This window comes from Globicephala melas, chromosome 7 (genome assembly GCF_963455315.2).
Source record: "Globicephala melas chromosome 7, mGloMel1.2, whole genome shotgun sequence".
Lineage (NCBI taxonomy): Eukaryota > Metazoa > Chordata > Mammalia > Artiodactyla > Delphinidae > Globicephala > Globicephala melas.
Window position 1 is genome coordinate 77666372 of NC_083320.1, and position 23263 is coordinate 77689634.

Sequence of the window (23263 nt, forward strand, 5' to 3'; positions counted from 1 at the left end):
ACTATACACAATAGCCAAGACATGGGAACAACCTACATGTCCATCGACAGATGAATGGATAAAGATGTGGTATGTGTGTGTATATATATATATATATATATATATACAACAGAATACTATTCAGCCATAAAAAAAGAATGAAATAATGCCATTTGCAGCAACATGGACGGACCTAGAGATTATCATACTAACTGAAGTAAGTCTAAAAGAAAGACAAATATCACATGATATCACTTCTGTGTGGAATCTAAAATATAACACAAATGAACTTATCTATGAAACAGAAACAGACTCACAGACATAGAGGATAGACTTGGGGTTACGGGGGGTGGTTGCTAAGGGATGGACTGGGAGTTTAGGGTCAGCAGGTGCCAACTATTACATACAGGATGAATAAACAACAAGGTCCTACTGCATAGCACAGGGAACTATATTCAATATCCTATGATAAACTACAATGGAAAAGAATTTTAAAAGAATGTATATATGTATAACTGAATCACTTTGCTATACAGCAGAAATTAACACAACATTGTAAATCAACTATACTTCAATTTTAAACAATTTTTTAAAACAAAATCAACATTTTTTAAAGCTATAAAGAGAAGAAATATGATCATAAACTTCCCCCCAGGCTGATGAGTGTCAGAGAAGAGCAAGAATGAATAAGACTCGGTGCATCACATTATCACTAATTACTGTACAGTATGAGTCCTGCTACTTGTGGAATATGCTGCTTCAGATACGAATGGAAAGGAATCCACGTACATGCAGTTAGGCTGTAACCAGAAGACAAATATTAACTGGAGGAAAAAAAATCCTATCCTCTTCTAAAAAAGATTTATACGGTAAAAGAAAATACACAGTTCCAGTTCTGTGGATTTAAGTATTACAAAAAAAAAAAAGGGGCACACATGCTAAGGCTTTGTATTTCTTCCTTTCAAAGCTTAGTATTCATTTAGGTATTTGAGACTTCTACAGTGACCTGTCATTGACTGTTTACATAAGCATCTGGCAGAGAAAGGTAAGATGCTGCCTCCTGGGTCCTTAACAAGGCTCTACTGTGCTCAGTGTAACTGAGGTCACCTGAGTAAATCCACTGGGCTCCTCTCCATGGTGAAGGAAAGTTCACAATTGAAATCAGTTTGTGTAAAGTTGGCTGAGGCAGTGTGAGTTAAACAACAAGGTCCTACGTATAGGACCCAAATGGATTACCATTTGGGAATTGCCCAAAGGGCGGAAAGGAGTCATAAAGGAAGGCAGTGATCCCCCAGACTAGTACTAAGGCTTTATTTATGCAACTAATTTGCCTCCCTCAGTCTACCAAGAATGGTCCAAAAGCAGTAGATTGAAAACAGGATATAAATAAAACTGGTTCGACATGATGCTAATTCCCTAGAAGATCTGACAATATCAGATTGATCTGAACAACAGAGACGACCTAACTGGACAATCCTAGATGTAAAACAGATATCTAACCTGAATTGCTTAGTTTACATAATACAGTTTGCAGGAAGGCTGTATCTATGTCAGTGGTTGTCAACTCTGACTACAAGTTAGAATCACCTGAGAAGTTTTATTAAAAAATATCAATGCCTGGTCCCTGCCCTAGCAATTAAATCAGAATCTCTAGGGAAGGAGCCTGACCATCACTGTATTTTTACAGCTCCCCACTTGTAACTCATATGAAACCAGGGTAGAGAAGTACTATTAAAAAGGCCAATATCTTGCTTTTTGGCTGTTGACAGTGCTACATTAGTCAGAGGCATGAGCAAGTTAATCTTACGAAAGGAAATGGATGATTATGAAGGGGGGGAGTGTCAAAATTTGGTCAGTTAAATATCAATATTTTAAGAAAACATAGCACAAACTGGCTTTTTTCAATTAAATTATCTACTGGGGGATCTAAATCTCTTGAGTAAACTGGGTAAGCAGGCAGATAAATGCAGACAGAGGTATTTTATCTAGAACTGCTCTCGCTGAAAAGAAGGTTTTAAAATCATAAACCTAAACTTTTTATACAGGTAGTGTTTTCTTTAGAGAGCAATAACAAACGCAGTAAGGTAGATAGCTAGTGGGAAGCAGCCGCATGGCACAGGGATATTGGCTCGGTGCTTTGTGACAGCCTGGAGGGGTGGGATGGGGAGGGTGGGAGGGAGGGAGACGCAACAGGGAAGACATATGGGAACATATGTTTATGTATGACTGATTCACTTTGTTATAAAGCAGAAACTAACACACCATTGTAAAGCAATTATATCCCAATAAAGATGTTAAAAAAAAAAAATACAAAAAAAAAAAAAAAGAGTACATACAATAAATTTATTTAAACACCCACACAGAGTCAGACTGGCTATGCAGAAACACATACATACGCTTAAAACGTGCCAACAGATATAGGAGATGTTCCTGGGTATACATGTATGTATTTTACAAAATTTGATGAATGTGTACAGACTTTGAAACTGTGCCTAACACAAAAGTCAAAATTTTGTTTCTACTATGCTCAAAAATGAGTCATCCAGGAGGAAAACACTAGGCTCCTATTCATAGACCCTCTGGAGGTCTCCCTGCAGAAGTGAACAGTACACTCAAGTCTGGCAATATTTTAACTGCATACATCTGGTTTTGCTGTATGGAGTATTCTTGAAAATGCCTACTATCACGAATCCTAGGTCACTGCACAGACCAATTAGCCCTTGGTAGATGGTCAACAATCCCAAAGTTATTTCTGATATAGAAATTATCTAAGTAAACCATCTTGGGTGCAACTCCTAGTTCTAAGTCAGACAAAAGAAGAGTAAGAATGTTATTCAATTTGTGAGTTGTGGTAGTCAGATTAGATCTGCTAGGCCAACAGGTAGTTGTAGTCTGATGCATCCTCAAGATGTGAGTCTGTCTGCTCAGGGTCAGCTACACCACCTGGCTTGACTCATTGTGGGATCCAGGCTGAAGAGGCAGTAGCTAGCTGGAGCATATTTTTCTCATGACAATCATAGGAGCACAATAGCCCAATGACACTTAAGGCATCTGCTTGCATCATATTCATTTATATTCCATTGGCCAAATAGGTTACAGTCCAAGCCCAACATCATTGGAGCAGGAAAAATACTCTTATGCAATGTAAGTCACCTAGCAGAGGAGAGAGGAGAGACATGAAAATAATCTAATCTACAGCATCCACGATCCACGGATCTGCCAGTTATAAGACAAACCAAAACACAGAGGGTTAGTGAAAAACTGACATCATACAGACTCTAAAAGTGCCATATTTTTAAAATTAGGTGGAAATGAAGATGAGGTGCTCTAGAACTATAGGAGGAGTTCTGGTGATGAAAAACTTGGTTGTTGAAGCACATGTAAGATAGTTTAAATAAAACAGGTTCATGAAAACAGAATGGAAAATGCAGATTTTCTAAATTAATGTTTTGTGTATTATTTTATATATATATCTAATCCTTAATATACTTTCCATTGTTTTATCTATGTTCTGAGAAGCCTATATATTCAAACTCAACACTCTGGATATCCTTCTTGAGAAAATAGGATACTGCCTTATTTGAGGGTTGCCTTATATTCAGACTCAAACGGTTTTTATTTACTATATTTGCTTTAAAATCCACCAGGCCACATATTTTAATCTGGTCTTTCTACTTAGTCCACATGAATTTTTTAGTAAAACTCATCTTTGTCTTTACGATACTTTCATCAGTAAGTACAAGGCAATAAAACTTCCTGAAATTCCACTCTCATGCTGCATCTGCCTTTATATAATGGATATTTGTTCCAACCACGCAATGTTAAACACACACGATTTTCAATGTAGAGGACTAGTTCTTACTATACTAAAAACAAACACAGTTCAACACCATAATACTGGAATGATGTTTTGTAATTGTGTTATTTTGTGTATTTTACCTCCTTATAATGATAACTGGGAGATATTTCCATCAGGTTATTCAGACAATGTAACCTCAGTCCTTAAGGTCCCCTGAAGGCCCTAAACGAGCCTAGGGAAGTAGAACTGTTTTGCTTTTAAGTAGTTTATATACTGTGGTTCTGTGTAAGCTTTAATTTGGGAAACAAAGGTTCTATTTTAACTTTTTTAACCATCAATTATGAATTATCAATAGTGTTTAGACCAGTTTAAGCAAGGGTTCAAGTTTCCTGAGGCTTGGTTTAGCAGACTGTGCTGACTCAATAAAAATTACATGTGGTATGAAGGTATGAATCAACAATGGGGCATTAAATTTAGAACCTGCTATGTTTACATGTATATATTTTGTGTGTATATATACACCATGCATCACTTCATTTAACCAAAGACACCTTTACTGGAACCATGTCAGACCATAATTATAAAGGATCCAAGTCATTTTTATATTGTTATTGTCCAAACTATATTCAACATCCATCTTCTGCTTCCCTCTGCCTTTTTAAAGAAATTTTTCAGTGTAAAATTATGTAAGAACCCCACCTATGTGGAGTGGCCAGGACCTGAGAGGCTCCAAAAACCTAATCAACCAACAATCTGCTCAAGACTCCAATCTTGTTTATTGCCCTTTTTAATTTTTTTCTGAGACCCTAATTTGTCATGATCTCAGATCTACAGCAAGGAAAACTGAAAGGAATCAGAGAATCAATACCCAAGTTCAAGACAGGGTGGGTAGCCCAGCACCAGAATCTGGACACCATGGTTTGTTTTTCTTTGAGAGACTTTTCAATGGTCATGTAATCCCAACCCCTCATTTTACAGATGGTGAAGAGACTTTCCTAGTTCACACGGGTATTTCTTTAGCTCCCACCCATCCCAGAATTTACTAAGGAAAATTTTAGTTCCACAAGTGAAAAAGCTAGTGATGAGTAGACTTTTCTCTAGTAAGTTTTTTTTTTAATTGGAGTATAGTTGATTTACAATGTTGCGTGAGTTTCTGCTGTACAGCAAAGTGAGTCAGTTATACATACACATATATCCATGCTTTTTTAGATTTTATTCCCATAGAGGTCATTACAAAGTATTGAATAGAGTTCCCTGTACTATTCGGTAGTTTTTGTGGGTTTAAGGAGCTCACTATTGGCCTATAATCCCTGTTAACTAATGCAGCGAAATATTTTCTTAATTGTGCAGGATCAACATGACCAACTTTCTGACTAGAGAGATATCAAGCTACTTGCCATATCTTTTCAGAAAAGTTAAGCATTCCCATACCTTCTGTTTCTAACCAGGGGCATTTTCATGTCTTGGGAACTAAATGGTGTTTATAATTGTGCTGTTTGAAGATTGCAAAGGTTAATAGCATGTTATACAAATTATCAGTGCAACTTCCCAGACAGGAAATTCTGCCCCCAAATTAGTCAGACAAGGGACTCACCTCTCAGCCCAGACCTCTTCCCATGAGCTCTTACTTCTTAGAGGTGAGGATTTCATGGTCAGCACAATTATTATTTTTCTAAAACCCCATAAACATCTGTCAGACTAACTTCAGGCAGGGTGTTCAGTCTCAAGTGGAGAGTTCTTGTAGAGTCTGTTATTTAGGAACTGGATGACCTTTGTGCAAGTCAAACTCCATCTCTCATCTATAAAATGTTGGGAATACTTTTCCTTTATGGGAAAATAAACAGAAAACAAACACAAATGGCTAATAAAAATATATCACCAAAGAGTAAAGATAGCTGGTCCTTTAAGTACAGCCATTCCTGGAATGGTGAAAGCTTGGGGTCTTTCAACCAGCTGCCACCAAAGACTCTTTGAAAGGAAGCCACGTTGTTGAAAACATTTACAGTCTCCTTCGGGTACCATTTAAGGCAGAAACTTTGAAATGAACTGTTGTTGTGCTCATAAAAGAGAAGGGACTACCCCATCCCCCAAAACCCTGGCATGGCAGGCGCCCTACTCAAGGGATAGTTGGCCTTTCTAGAAATGTATAATCACCCAAGATGTTAAATCTAAGACTGAGTCCATTTTCAGTGTCAATACCTCAGTCTAAGAGGTTGAACATCTAGCCTCATCCTCTTGGCATTCACATCTAAAAATTATAAAGAGAAATAAAACTAACAGCTTTCAGAGTCACTCAGAGGCAAACTAACATCCCAGAATTTACTCAACAGCTACAAAGCATTATGTTAGCTGTATTTTATATGGATGTGAAGATGAATCAGATACAAATACTATCTCAAACAACTTCCAGTATTCGATCACCATGCATTTTACATTTGAATAGCAGTTACCAATTTCTGAAAATGACTTCACTCACTTTCGCATAATTATTCAAGGTGAGTTATGTACATAGAGTTTCCTTCATTTTATAGATAAGCAAACAGGTTTCAAAAGATTAAATGACTTGCGCATAGAGAGTAAGCTGTAGGGGTGAAGCTCCAAGTTTTTATTCACCCACTATGTTACGTAGCCCCCCAAAAAGACAAAAATCCCTGCAGTCAACTTAGTGATATGCATAACACAACACCTGACACCCCTTCAAATGGCTGTGACTGTTTTCCTCTGCTTTCCAGCCTTCAGATCAAGAACTGTTACATAAAAGCTCCACGGCTACATAGGTCCACTCAGACCCAACTAATGGTCATTAATCCTTGTCAACAAAGCTCAGTCTACACATGCATCTGAAATAAGTGCTGACTGCATCTTAATTACATCAAGTTACTTAAGCTCATTTTCCACTTAATTAAAATGCTTTGCATTTAGAGGCAGAACTCTTCAGTCAACATTCAGACCAAAACAAACTGTGAGTCAGAGCTAATAGCCTTTCCTGATGTTGAGGTAGAGTGGCATAGGGACACGACCACAAGATAACACTCTGGTTGGGAAAGCAAGATGGGACAAGAGCAAAGACAGTTCCCTGGTTTGGTTCTAAGTAAATTTGGCCTGTGATGAAACAAACTCCTGAGGGGCAGAAAATCCCAAATGGGATAAAATACACAAATATTCATGGTCCAAGAAATTCAGTATGTACCTTTCTTACACTAAGAGTTTCCTAACAGAGGAGTAATGTCAATATTTTCTATGGAGACGTTTCAATGCTGGGACTGCACAGGCAGCATGAAATGAGCGAAAGCAACTGTTCAGTCAAACAAAATGCGGTGTTTGGCCTTGATTTTTTGGATATTATAAGCAAAAGGAACTTCGTTCGACTCATATCATCCCCATAATTTTCTCAATTCTCTGAATCACCATGTGAGTATTACATATGTATTAGACATCTCAGTACATTACCAAAAAGCAGACCACAAACGATAGTTTGGGGACTCCTGTATCCTCTGTTTTCCATCCCCACGATTCAAGGACGGTGACTCAAAACACACATATACAAATGTACAGTTATTAAAAAAAAATTCACACACAAAAATCACCTTGACTTTATGCTAGGCACAAGTTCTTCTTATTCTATTACTGTATTTCTTTCCTGTACCAAAGTGGTCACAAGATCACAACCTACTACATAGATTACAAGATCCAATCTTGACGTACAGCTTGAAAAAAAAAAAAAACACTTCACTGGATCTCACAATACACAGTGGCCCCCCACCCAGAAGGAACCTATATTTGAGGCTCTGCCATGTGCCATTATAGTTCCCAAAAGAGGAACTCGTGGTATTCACAACTTCCTTAAACTTCTATGTTCATTATTCCTCTTAATCTTCACAATAGCCCTTAAAGCAGATACTATCATTTGCACCACTTTGATGGGAAACCAAGGCTCAGAAAGGTCAAGTAACTTGCCCAAAGTTACATAATCAGTAGCAGAGCTGGAAGGCACAGGCAAACTGTGTGACTGCAAAAGGGGACTCTAGGAATGGCATAAATCACGACACGACACAGATCTACAATCCCTTATCTGAGTCAAATGGAATTCAGAATTCACAATTCTTTCAGAATTGAGAAAAGTAACAAACAGTGCCATGTCTTCCTTAACCCTCACAGTGGTGTCTGGGTTAAAACAGTAGCAGAAGAAATGTGCACACCAAGTGAGATAAATCGAAACTGTAAGTAGCTTCCCTTTAGCTGAGGTCAGGGTGACTGCCAGGCGAGCTCAAGCTTGGCCAGGCTCTGCCAACCAATGAATTATTGTAAAAGAAAAATTCTTTTCTGAAGCTTTTAATCTGAAATATGTACCAGTACAGGGTTGCAGACCTGTACAAAAAAACACAAATTGAAGATGTAGGTGACTGAAGTGGTTTCACATGCACTGACTGGACATCGAGAGCCTGTTGATCTTTTATTACCAGGAATTAGAAGGTACTACATCAGGTAACTGAAGACACTTCAGGACACCACTGGGAGGTTTCTATTTCAATAAAGGAAGATTATGATATGTCTGATTCATAAAGACTCCGCTACTGTAATGTAGAAAGGCTAGATTAATCAGAGCAATGAAATCACTCAGCTTGACCATATTATCATAAGAATGTCGCTATTATACTGTCACTTTGTATTTGAAAGGAAACTCATCTTTCTTCCAGTGGGTAGTGCACAACCCAATCTTTAGATGACAGCAGATCTGATGACCTATTCTCAGTGTTGGCTGTGCTCTGGAATCCCCTGGGGGGGGGTTAAAAAATCTTGACGCCAGGGTCCCTCTCCTGAGATTGTGAATCAGTCAATATGGGCTCAGTACAGGGCACAGCCTGGTGTTTGAAAATTTCAAATGCTCCCCAGAGCGCTCCTATTATGCAGCTAAGTTTGAGAACCACTGGGTTAAAAAACACATGCCAAGATGGGCTCCTTGTCTCAAAGAAACGACCTGGCGATGTCACAGGCGAAGAGTACTATTTCCCAAAATATCATCATCCTTCAGAACCCCAAACTAACTAATAACCAGTCTCCAAGTGATCCAGCATAAGAAGAGGTTCCTATTTATAAATTTCAGGGAGTGTGAGAAGACAGGGTTAAAAGTTTCTAAATCTAACCACAAGGAAACAAATGCTAGCTCCCGCTCTGGAGCGGGGCTGCTACAGAACCAGACCCAGGCGCCGACCTCCACACCCACGTGGACTGTACTGAGAGCTCATTCTTCTGCTTATTTTTGGTCCCTTGCTTTTTTATGGCACCCTGCAGTCAAGTGCTAGGTACAGGAAGCTAAAGAGCTTTCTGGTAAATAATTTGGCTTTCTTTGTCCAGAAGAATAAATATATCTTACTTGCTCAATGTAAACAGCCTTTCACTCCTCAGAGGATCAAAATGAGGGGCTTAAACAGCCTCACTTTGTTTAGTGAAAGACGTGATTTGTAACTGCATTTTCCCGAAGGCAGAATGTGGTCCCAACTGCCAAGGGAGTTAAGCTCATATCCCTTGGATGTTCAAATGGAACAAAGGGCAAAAATGAAAGCCCAGCTCAGATAAAAACTAAGACAACAGCCTCCAGGACTTCTCTGCACGCTCTCTCTCTTTTCTTTTCTTTTCTTTTTTTTTTAATGGGACAACTTGGAAAATTAAACCTTCCAAACAACTTAAAGTTACATTCCTTGCCTCTTTAGACATGAAAGGGAGGTCTCTTATGTGAAGCCAAACATTCTCTAACACTTCCACAGAACAGGGTTTGGTCATACCACGAGAAATCAAGGACAAGGCCAGTTAACTGTTAGTAGGAAGCCAATCCTTCACTTTTAAAAAACAATTACATTAACAGCTTTCATTAAAAGAACATGCGGCTCTAAAGTTCCAGCTCTGTTCCCACTTTCAAATGAGAACTGTATTCATTACAGTTTCTCCAACTAGATGTCAAATTAGCTAACTGAACTCTTGAGTCTTCCGTTCACATAATAACCAGAACGTATGATTCACTCCTTCCTGGAACTGTATATGACCATTATAATCACTTTGATTCCATAATACAATTCAAATGCTGCATATAAATCTGAAATTAAGCCTGCAAGGGGAATCTAGAAGTGGCACTGTGAGAAGACTGTATTATAAAAACCTTTACTGGCAAGACTGTATTCATTATGGCCATAGGAGGAAAACAGGTTCATAGGGATTGTTTTTTCATTATAAAGTATTATCTACAGTTTCTAATCCAGAAAAAAGAAATTTTCAATCTCCTTTATCAATAATATTTCCATCTTCACCAGCTTTTCCTTTGCTTTCTTAACACCTAAGGAAAATGTCTTGATTGTAAACTATGGTTGACAAGACATAAACAGCAATCTTTCAAATATTTTCATCTAAATCTTCAAGCAATGGGCTAAGAAAACAGCCAATCATAGTGACTGATATTTATTGACCAGTTACTACATAACAGACCTGTTCTAAGGGAGATATATATCATGTGAGATTAAGGAACATGCTCAATTCAAACCATGACTGAATAAGCAAAAACGGAAATAGAACTCAAGTCTCTCCACTTTCCAAGCATATGCCCTACACACTGCATTATTCTGCCTCAGATACCACCTACCTATCAAACAGCCACCTTCATCCTCTATGAGGGATGGGAAAAGGCTATCGTTAAAGCTAAGAGTTATTCACATCTACCTGAAACTCTTAAAGTAATAATGCAGACACAAAGCAAGGGTAAGGGTAGGAAAGAGGAAAGAAACAGACAAATTAAGTCATTCATCTTCAAAAGCTTATTAGGAATAAACTCTCATCGGTAAATTCAGTGTCTCGATTTACTGCACTCTTTCAAATCCAACAGCAGGTAACTAATCTGAAAATTCAGCACAGAGCCAAATGTAAGGTGTCACAGGTTCACTGTGGTTCTCTAGGATGGTGCAGTGCTGCTTCAGGATATCCTTTGGATGTAAATACTTCTCCCATTTTACAATGGAAGAAATTCAAGGACTGAGACATTAATAGCAAAAAAGATTATGACCAGAAAAAAAAGGAGCAGGAAACATTAGAACACATATTTTCTGACTTTAAATTGCATGATCAATTAAGCATAGAATTTGAAACCGTTGGTCCCTCCAAGAGGAGTACAAGGACACATGAAGTTCAGCACTTCCCCCCCCCCCCCAGTTTGACCAGCCACTGGGAACCCAGGCAAAAGGAGCTGAGGCTATGAGAGTGCGTGGGAAAGCTCAGGAAGGGTGGAGAATGAGAGAGAAATGAAATGGGGAAGAAGAAGGCGTACAGGGCATACAAACATTTAGAGGGCATGTAGAAAAAGACATACTGACCAAGACGGCTAGAGAAGAGTAGTCAGAGGTAAAGAGTTATTGAGGAGGGGTAGGGAAACAGCTCTGCGTCATCACTTAGGGCGTATGGCTTCCCAAGGCAACACACTCAACTTTGATTCAAGAGACACTGTCTACCTGCCTCCTAGGTGTCACACATGATAACAAGGAGGGCTGAAATAGCATGTGTGTAGGGATTCTCAGATCACAAGAGAATTGGTGAACAGCAGGGGAGAAGGTGGGAGAAGGCAGAAGAGGCTGGCAAGAGGCTGGCCATGACAGCTTCATACATTTAATTGCCAAATCGGGTCAAAGGGAAGGAAAAACAAATCAGGTGCTACAGTGAAATTCAGCTCACAGCAGAAACAGGAAACTCCTCTTAACCAAGAAAGTAATTGATTCATATTAAATTTCTTCACCTTAATTTTATTACATGATATTCCAAGTGGTAATTTATTCAAAAGGCCATAAAGCATTATACATGTGATGTCTAGCTTATTATGTATCATTATTATGTCATTTATATCCTAAAATAAGACACCAATTGCAACAAAAGTCATCAGGTTACATTAGCTCTCCCCACTGAATCAATACTCTCAGACAGCTCCCACCAACAAATTACCCATTCAGTAATTATCTTTCAAGCACTTGCATTAGCAAAATATTATTCTATAGAGGAGCGTTCACATCTATGCTCCAAAAGAGCACTGCCAAGCAGAATTATAATACGAGCCACATATGGAATTAAATTCTCCATTACCCACATCAGAAAGTAAAAAGGAAGTGAAATTGATTTTAAGAATAATATTTTAGATATGTTGCTTTAAGTAAGGCGGATCATTTCAACATGTAACCATATAAAAGTTATTAATGAGATAATATGAAAGAGAATGCAAAATTTGTTTTCAAAATCCTGAGTGAATTTTACACTTAGAACACATTCCAACCCAGAGGCTAAATTTTCATCAGATATACTTGATTTATGTTTAGATTTCATAAAACGTACAGTTGAAAAAAGCAGATTCACATACCAAAGTTGTTCCAAACATAAAGTTTTCCATTAACTGAACTGGGTATCTGTTTTTAAATTTAAATTATTTAAAGTGAAATAAAATTAAAACGTTTGGTCTTTAGTTAAACCAGCCTCATTTCAATGCTCCGTAGCCGCATGAGGCTACCGGTTCCTGAACTCGATAGCATAGCTCTAGATCCGTGCAAACTTACTCTTGAGGAAACCAGACAGGAATCTCATTATATATCAGGGAAAGTTGTTTCTAATAAAAGTCCTCGAGGGAAGTAATGAAGTCAGAATTCTGCAGAATCTCTCAAATAAAGACATCACTGTTAAATTAAAGCCATGACTATTCTCTGTTTTCTCATTCAGGGGCTAAATCAATTCCTTGCATGATAACTTGAGTTAGCAATTTAAGAGTAGCAGTTCAGATCTGAGGGGAAGCATGGGCTCTGGAGTCTACTGCCTGTGTTTAAAATCCAGACCACTAGCCATGGGACCTTGGGCATGTAGCTTAACCTCTCTGTGTCCTGGGTTCCTCACTGGGAAAATGGGATGATGATGATGATGATGATGATGATGATGATGATGATGGTGACGGTGACGGTGACGGTGATGGTGATGATGATGATGATGATGATGATGATGATAGTATCCACTAAAGAAGGTGATTTTGAGGATTAAATGAGCTAAAACACATAGCTGAGCACAGTGCCCAGCACACATTAAGAGCCCAATAAAAAAATGCTATTGATTTGCACCACCTTCCACCAAGAAGTAAAGCACTAAACCCACTGCACATGCACATACCATACACACACTGGAAAAAGACCACAGCTCGCTTGCTATCAAAATGCCTAGCAGAATAGACCCTATATATACCGTTAACAACTTCCACAAAATAACGTGTACACAGACAGTTCCTGAAACAGTGTACACAATCAAAACAGGGTGCACAGGATCAAAAAAAGATGCAGCATAACTACACAGACATGAGTCACTGGAGAAGCTCTGTCAGCCTTCCATCTGCAGAAAAGAGGGAGGCAGGGAAGAGGCAGGAGAGTGGGAGAAGTACCGCTTACCAAACAGAACAAACTAAATTCCAAGTGTAAGCACATGTGGTCTTTATTAAGTTTGAGGAGTCTGGTTACATCTATTTTGAGATTTTTGTGTTTCTGTAATTTCAGTTTGCCAAAAGGAATGACAGTCCATCAAGAATTACTGATGAGCAGGTTTAGCACATAGAGAAATATTCTGGCACTTCCAGGAAAAAAGAGGAGGGCAGTGAAGTGGATGGGCAAGGGTCCATGATCTCACCTCTTGTTGAGAAAAGAAAAAGAGACGAATTACCAGGAAAAAAAGGAGACATGAGATTTTACCCAGACACCAGGCTTACTCAAGGGTTAAGGTAAGGTGGGTGTCAGTCCAGGGAAGAAATAAGTACAGGGGTGACGACAAGCACGCTACCGCTTCTCTCATGACAGGAGCAGCCCTACCTCACTTGGCCCCTCTGGCTCGAAGTGAGGCTTCCCAGGCTGGAGGAGCAGGACGAAGAAGAAGGAATAATCCTCTGCAGCGCCAGCAACTTCAGAGACACAACGCGAGCAGTCTGATACTCAGGAAGAGAAGCCACAGACTCAACGGCACCAACCCAACTCTACAGACAGATGTGACTAGTACTGCTGGCCTCCTGTTACAGCACCTCAAGGGAACAGCAGATGTTGCTGTTTCTTTGGATCAAGCTGAGAACAGAAGATCTCTTCTATCAAGTACAAAGGAGGAAATCTGTACACATTTATAATGCTTTAGATATGAGTTCAGGAATACCACAGTTATCGGACTGTCTGCTCCACCACCTCCTCTCCCCACTGCCCCTCAATGCTAAGGAATAGTTGAGGGGTCGTACGTGGGAGAAGGACAAAGGGGGTCAAGTGTTAACAGAATGGCCCAGGGCCATTTTCATTTCATGAGGTGACTTCAGCTCAACACTTGAACTCCGCTTACTGGCCAGACTCTCAGTTTGATGACTCAATCCCAAGTGGTCCAGACTGTATCTACCATTACTTAGAGATACTCAAGTGGTAACTGGGGATAGAGAGGCTATAAATGGTGAAGGGAGAAAACAGAATTCCAGACTCTTCTTCGAAATCATCTCAGTCTAAGAAAATCCCGAAGAAGTTAAGTTTCACTGGTAGTGAAAACGTTTTCTTCCAGATAAGGTGGTTTGCAGAACAGGGAGTCACCCAGAGGCTGGTCCAGCCCTGGCTCACTGAGGGGTATCTCCTCCCTCACCACAGGCAGATGGCACACGGGGCGGCCAGATGGAGGTGTCAAATGACAGGAGTCAGTCAGGGCTCACAAACTGTAAAGTGCTGTGTCGTTTTCTAGGCTTGCTTGGGTATTGCCTGTCCTATTTCGTAGAGAAATATGCTCTTTCAGATTCTTCCAACTTTATTTTCCTCCTTTGTCTATTAGGAAACTAAGGCTCAGGAAGACCTAGGTCATGGGACTAGTTAGGATAAAACAATGATTAGATCCCAAGGTTCCCAAACCCTTGTCCAGTGCTTCTTTCCACAACACCAAGTTGCTTCTTGAAAACAACAAACCATAATTCTCTATTTAGCAACCTTCCCAGCAGTCATTCCACTATTAACTGATGCTTTCATCAAGGATAGTCTTCCAATCATACCTGTATGTTCCCAGAACAGAAAGGAAATTCCAGGGAACCCCTTCCCTTTGCTGTGGGTACAGGGCCACTAGTGTCCTGGGGCCCGGGCATTAAGATAAGTTTGTTGACATCATTCTTCCATGGAAGAAATGTGGCCTCTCAAGAAAAGCAAGTACTTCCAGTCGAGGATGCTGAGCCTTCTGCTCCCTACGCAAGCAAACTGTTTAATCTGGGCAGCGGGAGGATAGATCCATTGTCACAATCTGGAATAATTCCTGGGGTTGAAGTTAATAAACAAGTCCTTAAAGACAGAGGAGCAAAAACAATCAACATAGAGTGCTGTATTTGAACTCATACCTAAAAGACTCATTCAGGACACTAAAAGGGCCACATGTCTCCCCTTACCTCCATAAATTCCTTCCTATCTTATGACTTTATCCCACTTTAACCACTTTGTTCATGCAGCCTGCTGATCTGGAACATTCCAGCAGTATATTTCCAAATCTGGCTAGCTTTGCTCTTGGGCTCCTCTGTACTGCCTACCACATACAGAATAATACGCAAGGTTTTCCCCTACTCTTGTGGTACATTCTCCAACACACCAGGCTGCCTCATACCTCAGTGCCTTTGCACATGGTGCTGTTGCCTCCGAAAATGCCCTGTCCCACAAGTTTAAGGGGAAACCTTTTCAAAACTCTGCTCAACTCCACCTCTGTGAAGTCTCCCTGACTGTCCTGACGGAGTTTACCACTTGCTCTGGGCTGTGAGCCCTCACTGCTTCTTGTTCACTCTTCTGTGCTAGTACTGATCACACTGTTACACAGGTCATGGAGGACTTCTCTACTAAGCTGTAAACACAAAGAGAGTAGCAACTGTGGCTCTTTTTTAACCTTTGTACATCTTGTGCCTAGCAGAGAGGAGCTAGATGAGTGTCTAGCAAATAAGGTCGTCTTCCCAATTCTATAGGCTTCCTGAGGCCGGGATAAGAACACTTTTTTGCATCCCTCACAGAACTGAGCACAAATGTCAAAGGCATAAACAGCAACTGCATGCACATGCTAGTGTATTTCTCTACAAAATAGGACAGGCAATACCCAGAGCGGCTCTTAGGGAGATACTTTTCAACCCCACTGAACTAGAGGACTTAGCGTCTGAACATCCTCCTCGTGGACGGATCTGTTTCTGCTTCATCTGTGCTAACTCATTTTACACTCAATAGAGTCTGTGCTAAGATCCAAGGTTATCCTCTAGGGGCAAGGACAGTGAAATGGAAATAATAAAAGCTCATCAACAGACGAATAGCAGGGGAAACCTTCTAGAAAGTGTATTCTGCTCCCTTTTCCCCCAAACAATTTCACTGGAGTAGACAAAGTTGAGTTCATAAAGATGCATTCCCAAGGAGCGACAGAAACCTTGAAAATGATCATACCCAGTGAACGGGAGCCAAATAAGAAATGTCTGCATCAAGCTTTTAGAAAACTTACAAAGCTAAAAGAAGAACATGTTTAAAGCTAGCCAAAGAAGAAGATAACAAAAGGACTGGGCAATCAACTACACTCCAATAAAATTAAAAAACAAAAAGGACTTGGCTTAAAGCAAAAGAGAGGGGAAAGAAAATACATACAGTATTTGAACTTTAACCATCATAGAAGGCAAGTACCTAATTGTAGATTTAAAATACCCTTCTCCAAGGGCGAGGAGCCAGAGAGAATGGAAAACAATATTCAATTAGTTATTAACTAATTCAATTCAAATTAAATTCTGGATGAATGGTACTGGTATCTCCAAGGATCCCTATTAGAAAAAGCTGGAGGGAAGGGGACAGTGTGAAAGCTGCCTTTGCACAGCAAGCTCACTGCTCGTAAAGTCTGAGCCATATGAAGAGCAATATTTTCTAAAGATGCTTTTATCCACATTTTACTGGAGACTGAGGAAACAGCCACCATCTATTTCAAGCCTAAGTACAGGAACTTCAAAGTCACTAATGAATCTTGCCACCTCTTGGTACCACTAATATAGAACACAGTAGACACCCTATTGAAGGCAAACTGCACTCAGGCCACAAGGGTATGACTTAGTTCTCTGGAGCAGATGTTACCGCAGGCTTTGGAGCAAAAGCACCTCGGTTCGAATCCCATCTCTGCCTCTCCTAAGATGTGTGACCTTGGACAAATCACTGAATGTCGATTTCTTCAATAGTAAGATGGGGTAATAAGCTCTATCTCCCAAGGCTGCTGTGAGGGTTGACTTAATTCATCTCTGGAAAATGAAAAATGCTCTTTATTATCTAAAGAGAATGAAGGAAAAGAATATTTTACTCTCATAAGCATTTCAAGGACAATTTACAGAAGTATAAATAGTCTTTCATTCACGGCAATGACATTTTTTTTCATAGCAATCCTTTAAGTTATAAAACAGGCAGGTTTGATAATTCCTGTTCTGGCAACTAGAAATCAGATGCACCAGCTAACTAACTGACTGGCTTAAGGTCATCGAGCTCATATGTTGTACTAGGAAAAGAGCAGAGATCTCCCAACATCCAGCACAGTGCTCTTTAGAGGATCATGAATCTGTTGGACTACAAACATCCAATTGTTAATGAGATTTTTTTTCCTAAATATCAAAGGAAACATTCTTTATAAATCTAAGCACAAGGGCTCTATTATGAAGAGAGAGAAAACAAGTCGTGAACTGGAGGAAGCTGGATACTCTATATTGCTCTGCTCATGTGGCGGCAGAAACACAAGATACAGGTTCAAGACACAACATTCCCCCCCCCCCACAGCTATGTGACTCTCAGCAAGTGAGTTAACTTTTGAGTCTTTTTATTATGCAAATGGGAATCACTTCTGTTCCATCTAATGCACAGGGTTTTGTATGATCAACAAGGAGTATATATTCCATAGTCTTAGAAACCTAGAAAATACCAGGTACTGATTTGGTTTCTTCTTTATTTGTGCTTGTTTCTAGCAAACTTATGTATGATATGAAGAGAAAATAGATTTATATTGCAAGCACAGATCTGTTCCTAGGGAGCTTTGGAAAGTTCTACTAACTAGGTCACCTACACCAATTAAATCAGCATGTCTGGATGTGGTAGGTGAATACAGGGGGGTTTTTTCTGCAAGATCCCCCTGTAATTGCAATGTGCACTAATGTTTGGCAACCACTGGTCTATGCTGTTCCCCACTCAGTAATGTCTTATCCTTTTCTCACTGCCTATATTAATTCATGCTCATTTATGAGACTTTAGTGCAGCACTATCCAATATGGCAGCCACCAGCCCAAGTGGCTATCTAATTTTGAATTAATTAAAACTAAAATATAGTTTCTAGTTGCATTGCCACATTTCAAGTGTCCAAAAGCCGCACAGGGCTAGCGGCTACCTTACTAGGCTGTGCCTACCTTACTGGGCTGTGCCAATATAGAGCATTTTCATCATAGAAAGTTCTATTGGACACCACTGCTCTAGCCCACACTTCTCTTAATTATCAAATACAAATACACAGGAATCCATTTTTCTAACTACATACCATCTGCAATTATTTAAGTATTGAAGGTGTATAAAGTCTTGTCTCAACATCTAAATCTGTGCTGTCCAGTACAGTAGCCACGAGCCACATGGGGCAACTGGTGCTTGAAATGTGGTTAGAGGGACTGGTGTACTGAACTTTTAATATTAATTTTTAATTCAAATATAAAACAGATGTTCACTTCAGTTACTGGGCAACTTTAGTATGTGACTGTACTTTTTCGACTCTGCATTTTGTGGTCTAAATAAAGATCAAGTATTTCCAGCAAAAATTTAGCATCCAAACTGAGATGTGCTTTAAGAATAAATCAAACACCAGATTTTGAAAAGTTAGTATTTTTAAAAGAATGTAAAATCTCATTAGTAATTTTTATATTGAGTACATGTTGAAATGATAATATTTTTGATACTGTGGGTTATATCAATACACAATTAAAATAACAAAAATCTGGATTTTTAACATTATTAATTTTACCTGTGTCTTTTTTATCCTTTAATGTGGCTACTGGGAAATTTAAAGTTATGTGGTTCACATAATATTCCTATTGTATAGTTCTGTTCTAAATTATCAATTCTTTGAAGGCAAGGATTACATTACTCTTCTCTTATTCTCTACAGAGAGTGCCATTGTGTGGAGGAAAGATATTACACAAATATTGACTGAATTTAATTCAATACTAGGCCAAAATACCTTGATCATTCCTAAGTTTGGTTATACAGGAGTGAATTTTAACTGTGACCTTTGTGTCAAAATGCAGATTTCCATCCAGAAGAAACAGTGTATGCAGGAATGACTTAGTGATAACTTCCTTCAGCCTTTCATTTTATTTCATCTAGAAGGACACTGTACACATAATTGCTGCTTTAAAGAAAAAAGAAACTGAAGCATTTGAAACCAAACAATTGCATTAATTATCAGTATTTTAATTTAGCTCTAGATGCACAGCACATGCTCCTCCTTGCCCCTGTTATTCCCACAGGGTTATTAGTTCAATCAGAATCAGAAATCATCACAGAACCAACTGAAGAGGAAATGACCATCAGATAGGCAAATGAGCCCACTGAAAAAAGAATGAATTTTCACGACTTACTCAATTTATGGAATATTTTTAAAATTTAGATAGCACATAGAGAACTGGCTTAAAATGAATCAAAACTGTTATTAAAGTGCCTAGCCCAATTCATCTTAAAACACAGCTCTTTTCCGTTAAACAAAAGACAGTAAAATAAATGCTTCTGTTTTGTCTGGTGACTAGGGAAGCAGAAGGAAATTTTGGTAATTTCCAATTCAAGTATATCACCTCTGTGACAGCTTCCAGCTCACAGAAACATCTGTTATTTTTAATACTGCCTATTCTGATCCAGGTTAAATTCATTTAATTATTTATAATGGGTAGACTCCTATTATAATAGGAACTCTAAAATAGCTAGTTATTTAGAGCTCTACTCTCAATAAAAATTGATGTCTTCCCTTTCTGCCATAGTTGATAGAAAATTAATGAGAAGTAGAACACTGAAAGAAACAAAAAATATTTTTGCTTCATTAGCTTGTTAATAGTTTCAGTTTATGCTATAAGATCCCCCAAAATGGGAAAAGGCAAAAATCAATTTTTGTAAAATAAATCCGTTCATTGGATTTAAACTCTCCAGGAGGTCTAGGAAATAATGTAAAATAACAAAGACTCCATTCCAATCTTAACAAAAGCAGAAATTAAAATCATGGCATATTCATGAACGGCCTCATTCCAAAAATGCTTGGTTCAGTGGGAATTCAGATTTTGGGGTATTCTTTGCATTCCAGGCATCAAGAAGAACTAGTGATCAGAATGGGCACTAAAAGCACACAGTTCCCTCTGCATATTCCCATGAATTAGCCATCTTTCCTTTTTCAAATCTTTTCCACAACAAAATTTCTGCTTTTGATACATCATGTTAGGTCCCTGAAACAAAGACAAGTTAAAATAAAGTAAATCTAGAGGTATGGCAATTTTGCCGTGTTAACAGGTTATTTCCAAATCACAACTGTACTGTTGATCTTACCCATTTCCAACAGGGTGCACAGACTGACTCTCTGTCCATCACTGAACTTTCCAAAAAGATGGTGCAGTTTGGTGCCCTTAACTCTATTACACACTTCCCACAAGACCCTCTCTTTCTCTCTAAACTCACCTGCAGAAAACTGGCATTCATTTCCACAAAACATCATCATCTCCCCCTACAAGGACAACATGACGTCCACCGCTATGAGAGGACAGATCATTCACCCCCGCTCTCAAGGAGTTCCCAGCACATGTTGCACGTGGGCTGCCTCTATCATCACCCACAGGGTCTGTTAAAAAGCCAAACCCCTGGGCCACATCCCAAGCCATTCAATCAGTCTCTCAGGGCGAGTCCCAGGACGCTCCCTTTCTAACAAGCACCCTAGGATGACTAGTCTATATGGGAAGATCAAATGCACTCACATAAAAGTTAAATAATAGTAATTATGATAAACTCCAAATGTGGAATAAAGATGATCAATGTCACAGGATTTTATAGGAAGGATGGGCAGAGATAAAAGACGGTAGTCTGGTAGTCTGGGACAACTCAGGCAAAGGCGTGGAGTCAGGAATGTGTAGAATGGAACAGGGGATAGAGGGCAACGGCAAATAAACACATCCAACCAGAACAAGGAGTTCTCGCTCAGGACCAGGATGGGAAGGGGTGATTAAGGACCTCCTGTGGAGTGACCTGAATGTCTGGCCAAGGAGTATATTCTGAGCCAAGGAATGACCTACCAAAGAGGACTGTCTAGCAATTATGGCAGTGGTGTAAAAGCTTGAAGGAAAATTAATCTGGAGGCCCATTCACCCTGGTTAAGAACCACAGGCACAGTAGAAAGAATCCAGGCCTCCTCTTCTCGTAGACAAAGACGTCCACACTCTCATCCCCAGAAATTGTGACTATATTACCTTACATGTTGAAAGGGACTCCGAAGTTATGATTAAAGTTAAGGACCCTGAGTTGGGGAGATTATCTTGGCTTATCTGCATGGGCCCAATGCACAACATGAGTGCTCAGAGTTAGAGAATGTTTCAAGGCTATGGCCAGAGAAACAGAGAGATGGCAGCACGAGAAGGACTCAGACTGACATTACTTGCTTTGAATATGGAGAAACATGGACAACTGGAAGAGGCAAGGAAACACGTTCTCCCCTAGAGCCTCTGGAAGGAACACGGCCCTGCCAACACCTTGATTTCAGCCCAGTGACATCCACGTCCAACCTCTGACCTCCAGAGCTGTAAGATAATAAACTTGTGTTGTTTTAAGACAGTTAAGTCTGTGGCGATTTGTTACAGCAGCAACAGAAAACTAATGCATCTTTTGATCCTTTTTTCTTACCAAGGCCTTCACTATATACCATCCTCTCAGGCCTATACCCGCCCACCACAAACAGTTACAGAGAGATCTCTTGAGTTGAATACAGACTCCCAACTCTGTGTAACTGTCACTAGTTTTAGAGATTTTTAAAGTCACAGGTGTGAGGAAGGGGCAGTTAGGCACCACTCTAGTTCATGTACCTTCCCCTAATATCAGCTTTAAGACTTCTTCCTTAACTACAAACAAGATGAAAAGACAACCCTCAGAATGGGAGAAAATATTTGCAAATGAATCAGTGGACAAAGGATTAATCTCCAAAATATATAAACAGCTCATGCAACTCAATATTAAAAAAACAAACAACCTAATCCAAAAATAGGCAGAAGACCTAAATAGATATTTCTCCAAAGAAGACATACAGATGGCCAAGAAGCACATGAAAAGCTGCTCAACATCACTAATTATTAGAGAAATGCAAATCAAAAGTACAATGAGGTACCACCTCACACCAGTTAGAATGGGCATCATCAGAAAATCTACAAACAACAAATGCTGGAGAGGGTGTGGAGAAAAGGGAACCCTCTTGCACTGTTGGTGGGAATGTAAATTGATACAGCCACTATGGAGAACAGTATAGAGGTTCCTTTAAAAACTAAAAATAGAACTACTATACGACCCAGCAATCCCAGTACTGGGCATATACCCAGAGAGAACCATAATTCAAAAAGACACCCCAATGTTCTTTGCAGCACTATTTACAATAGCCAGGTTATGGAAGCAACCTAAATGCCCATCGACAGACGAATAGATAAAGAAGATGTGGTACATATATACAATGGAATATTACTCAGCCTTAAAAAGGAACGAAATTGGGTCATTTGTAGAGACGTGGGTGGATCTAGAGACTGTCATACAGAGTGAAGTAAGTCAGAAACAGAAAAACAAATACTGTATATTAACACATATATGTGGAACCTAGAAAAATGGTACAGATGAACTGGTTTTCAGGGCAGAAATTGAGACACAGATGTAGAGAACCACCAAGAGGGTTGTTGGACACTAAGGGGGAGAAGCGGCAGGGGGTGCGGGTGGTGGTGTGATGAATTGGGAGATTGGGACTGACATGTATACACTGATGTGTATAAAATGGATAACTAATAAGAACCTGCTGTATAAAATAAATAAAATTCAAAATAAATTTTAAGAAAATAAAGATCTTCAGAATCAAGAAGAAAAAAAAGAAAAAGACTTTTTCCTTTCTGTCACTTCTCCAAAAACAGTGGGAAATCTTGGAGCAATCCATATCACTACAATTATGGTAATGTTTAAAAGCATCTGTGTTGAATGGATAAAGAAGTTGTGGTATATACAATGGAATATTACTCAGCCATAAAAAAGAATGAGATAATGCCATTTGCAGCAACATGGATAGACCTAGAGATTATCATACTAAGTGAAGTAAGTCAGACAAAGATAAATATCACAGATATCATTTATATGTGGAATCTTAAAAGATGATACAAATGACCTTATTTACAAAACAGAAACAGACTCAAAGACA

At 39.3% G+C, this 23263-nt stretch overlaps 1 protein-coding gene across 10 annotated transcripts in view; it reads right to left on the reverse strand.

Moving 5' to 3' along the window:
* FMNL2 (formin like 2) overlaps positions 1 to 23263 on the reverse strand; it is a 304517-nt gene that overhangs the window by 169064 nt on the left and 112190 nt on the right. The gene's annotated exons all lie outside the window — the stretch shown is intronic.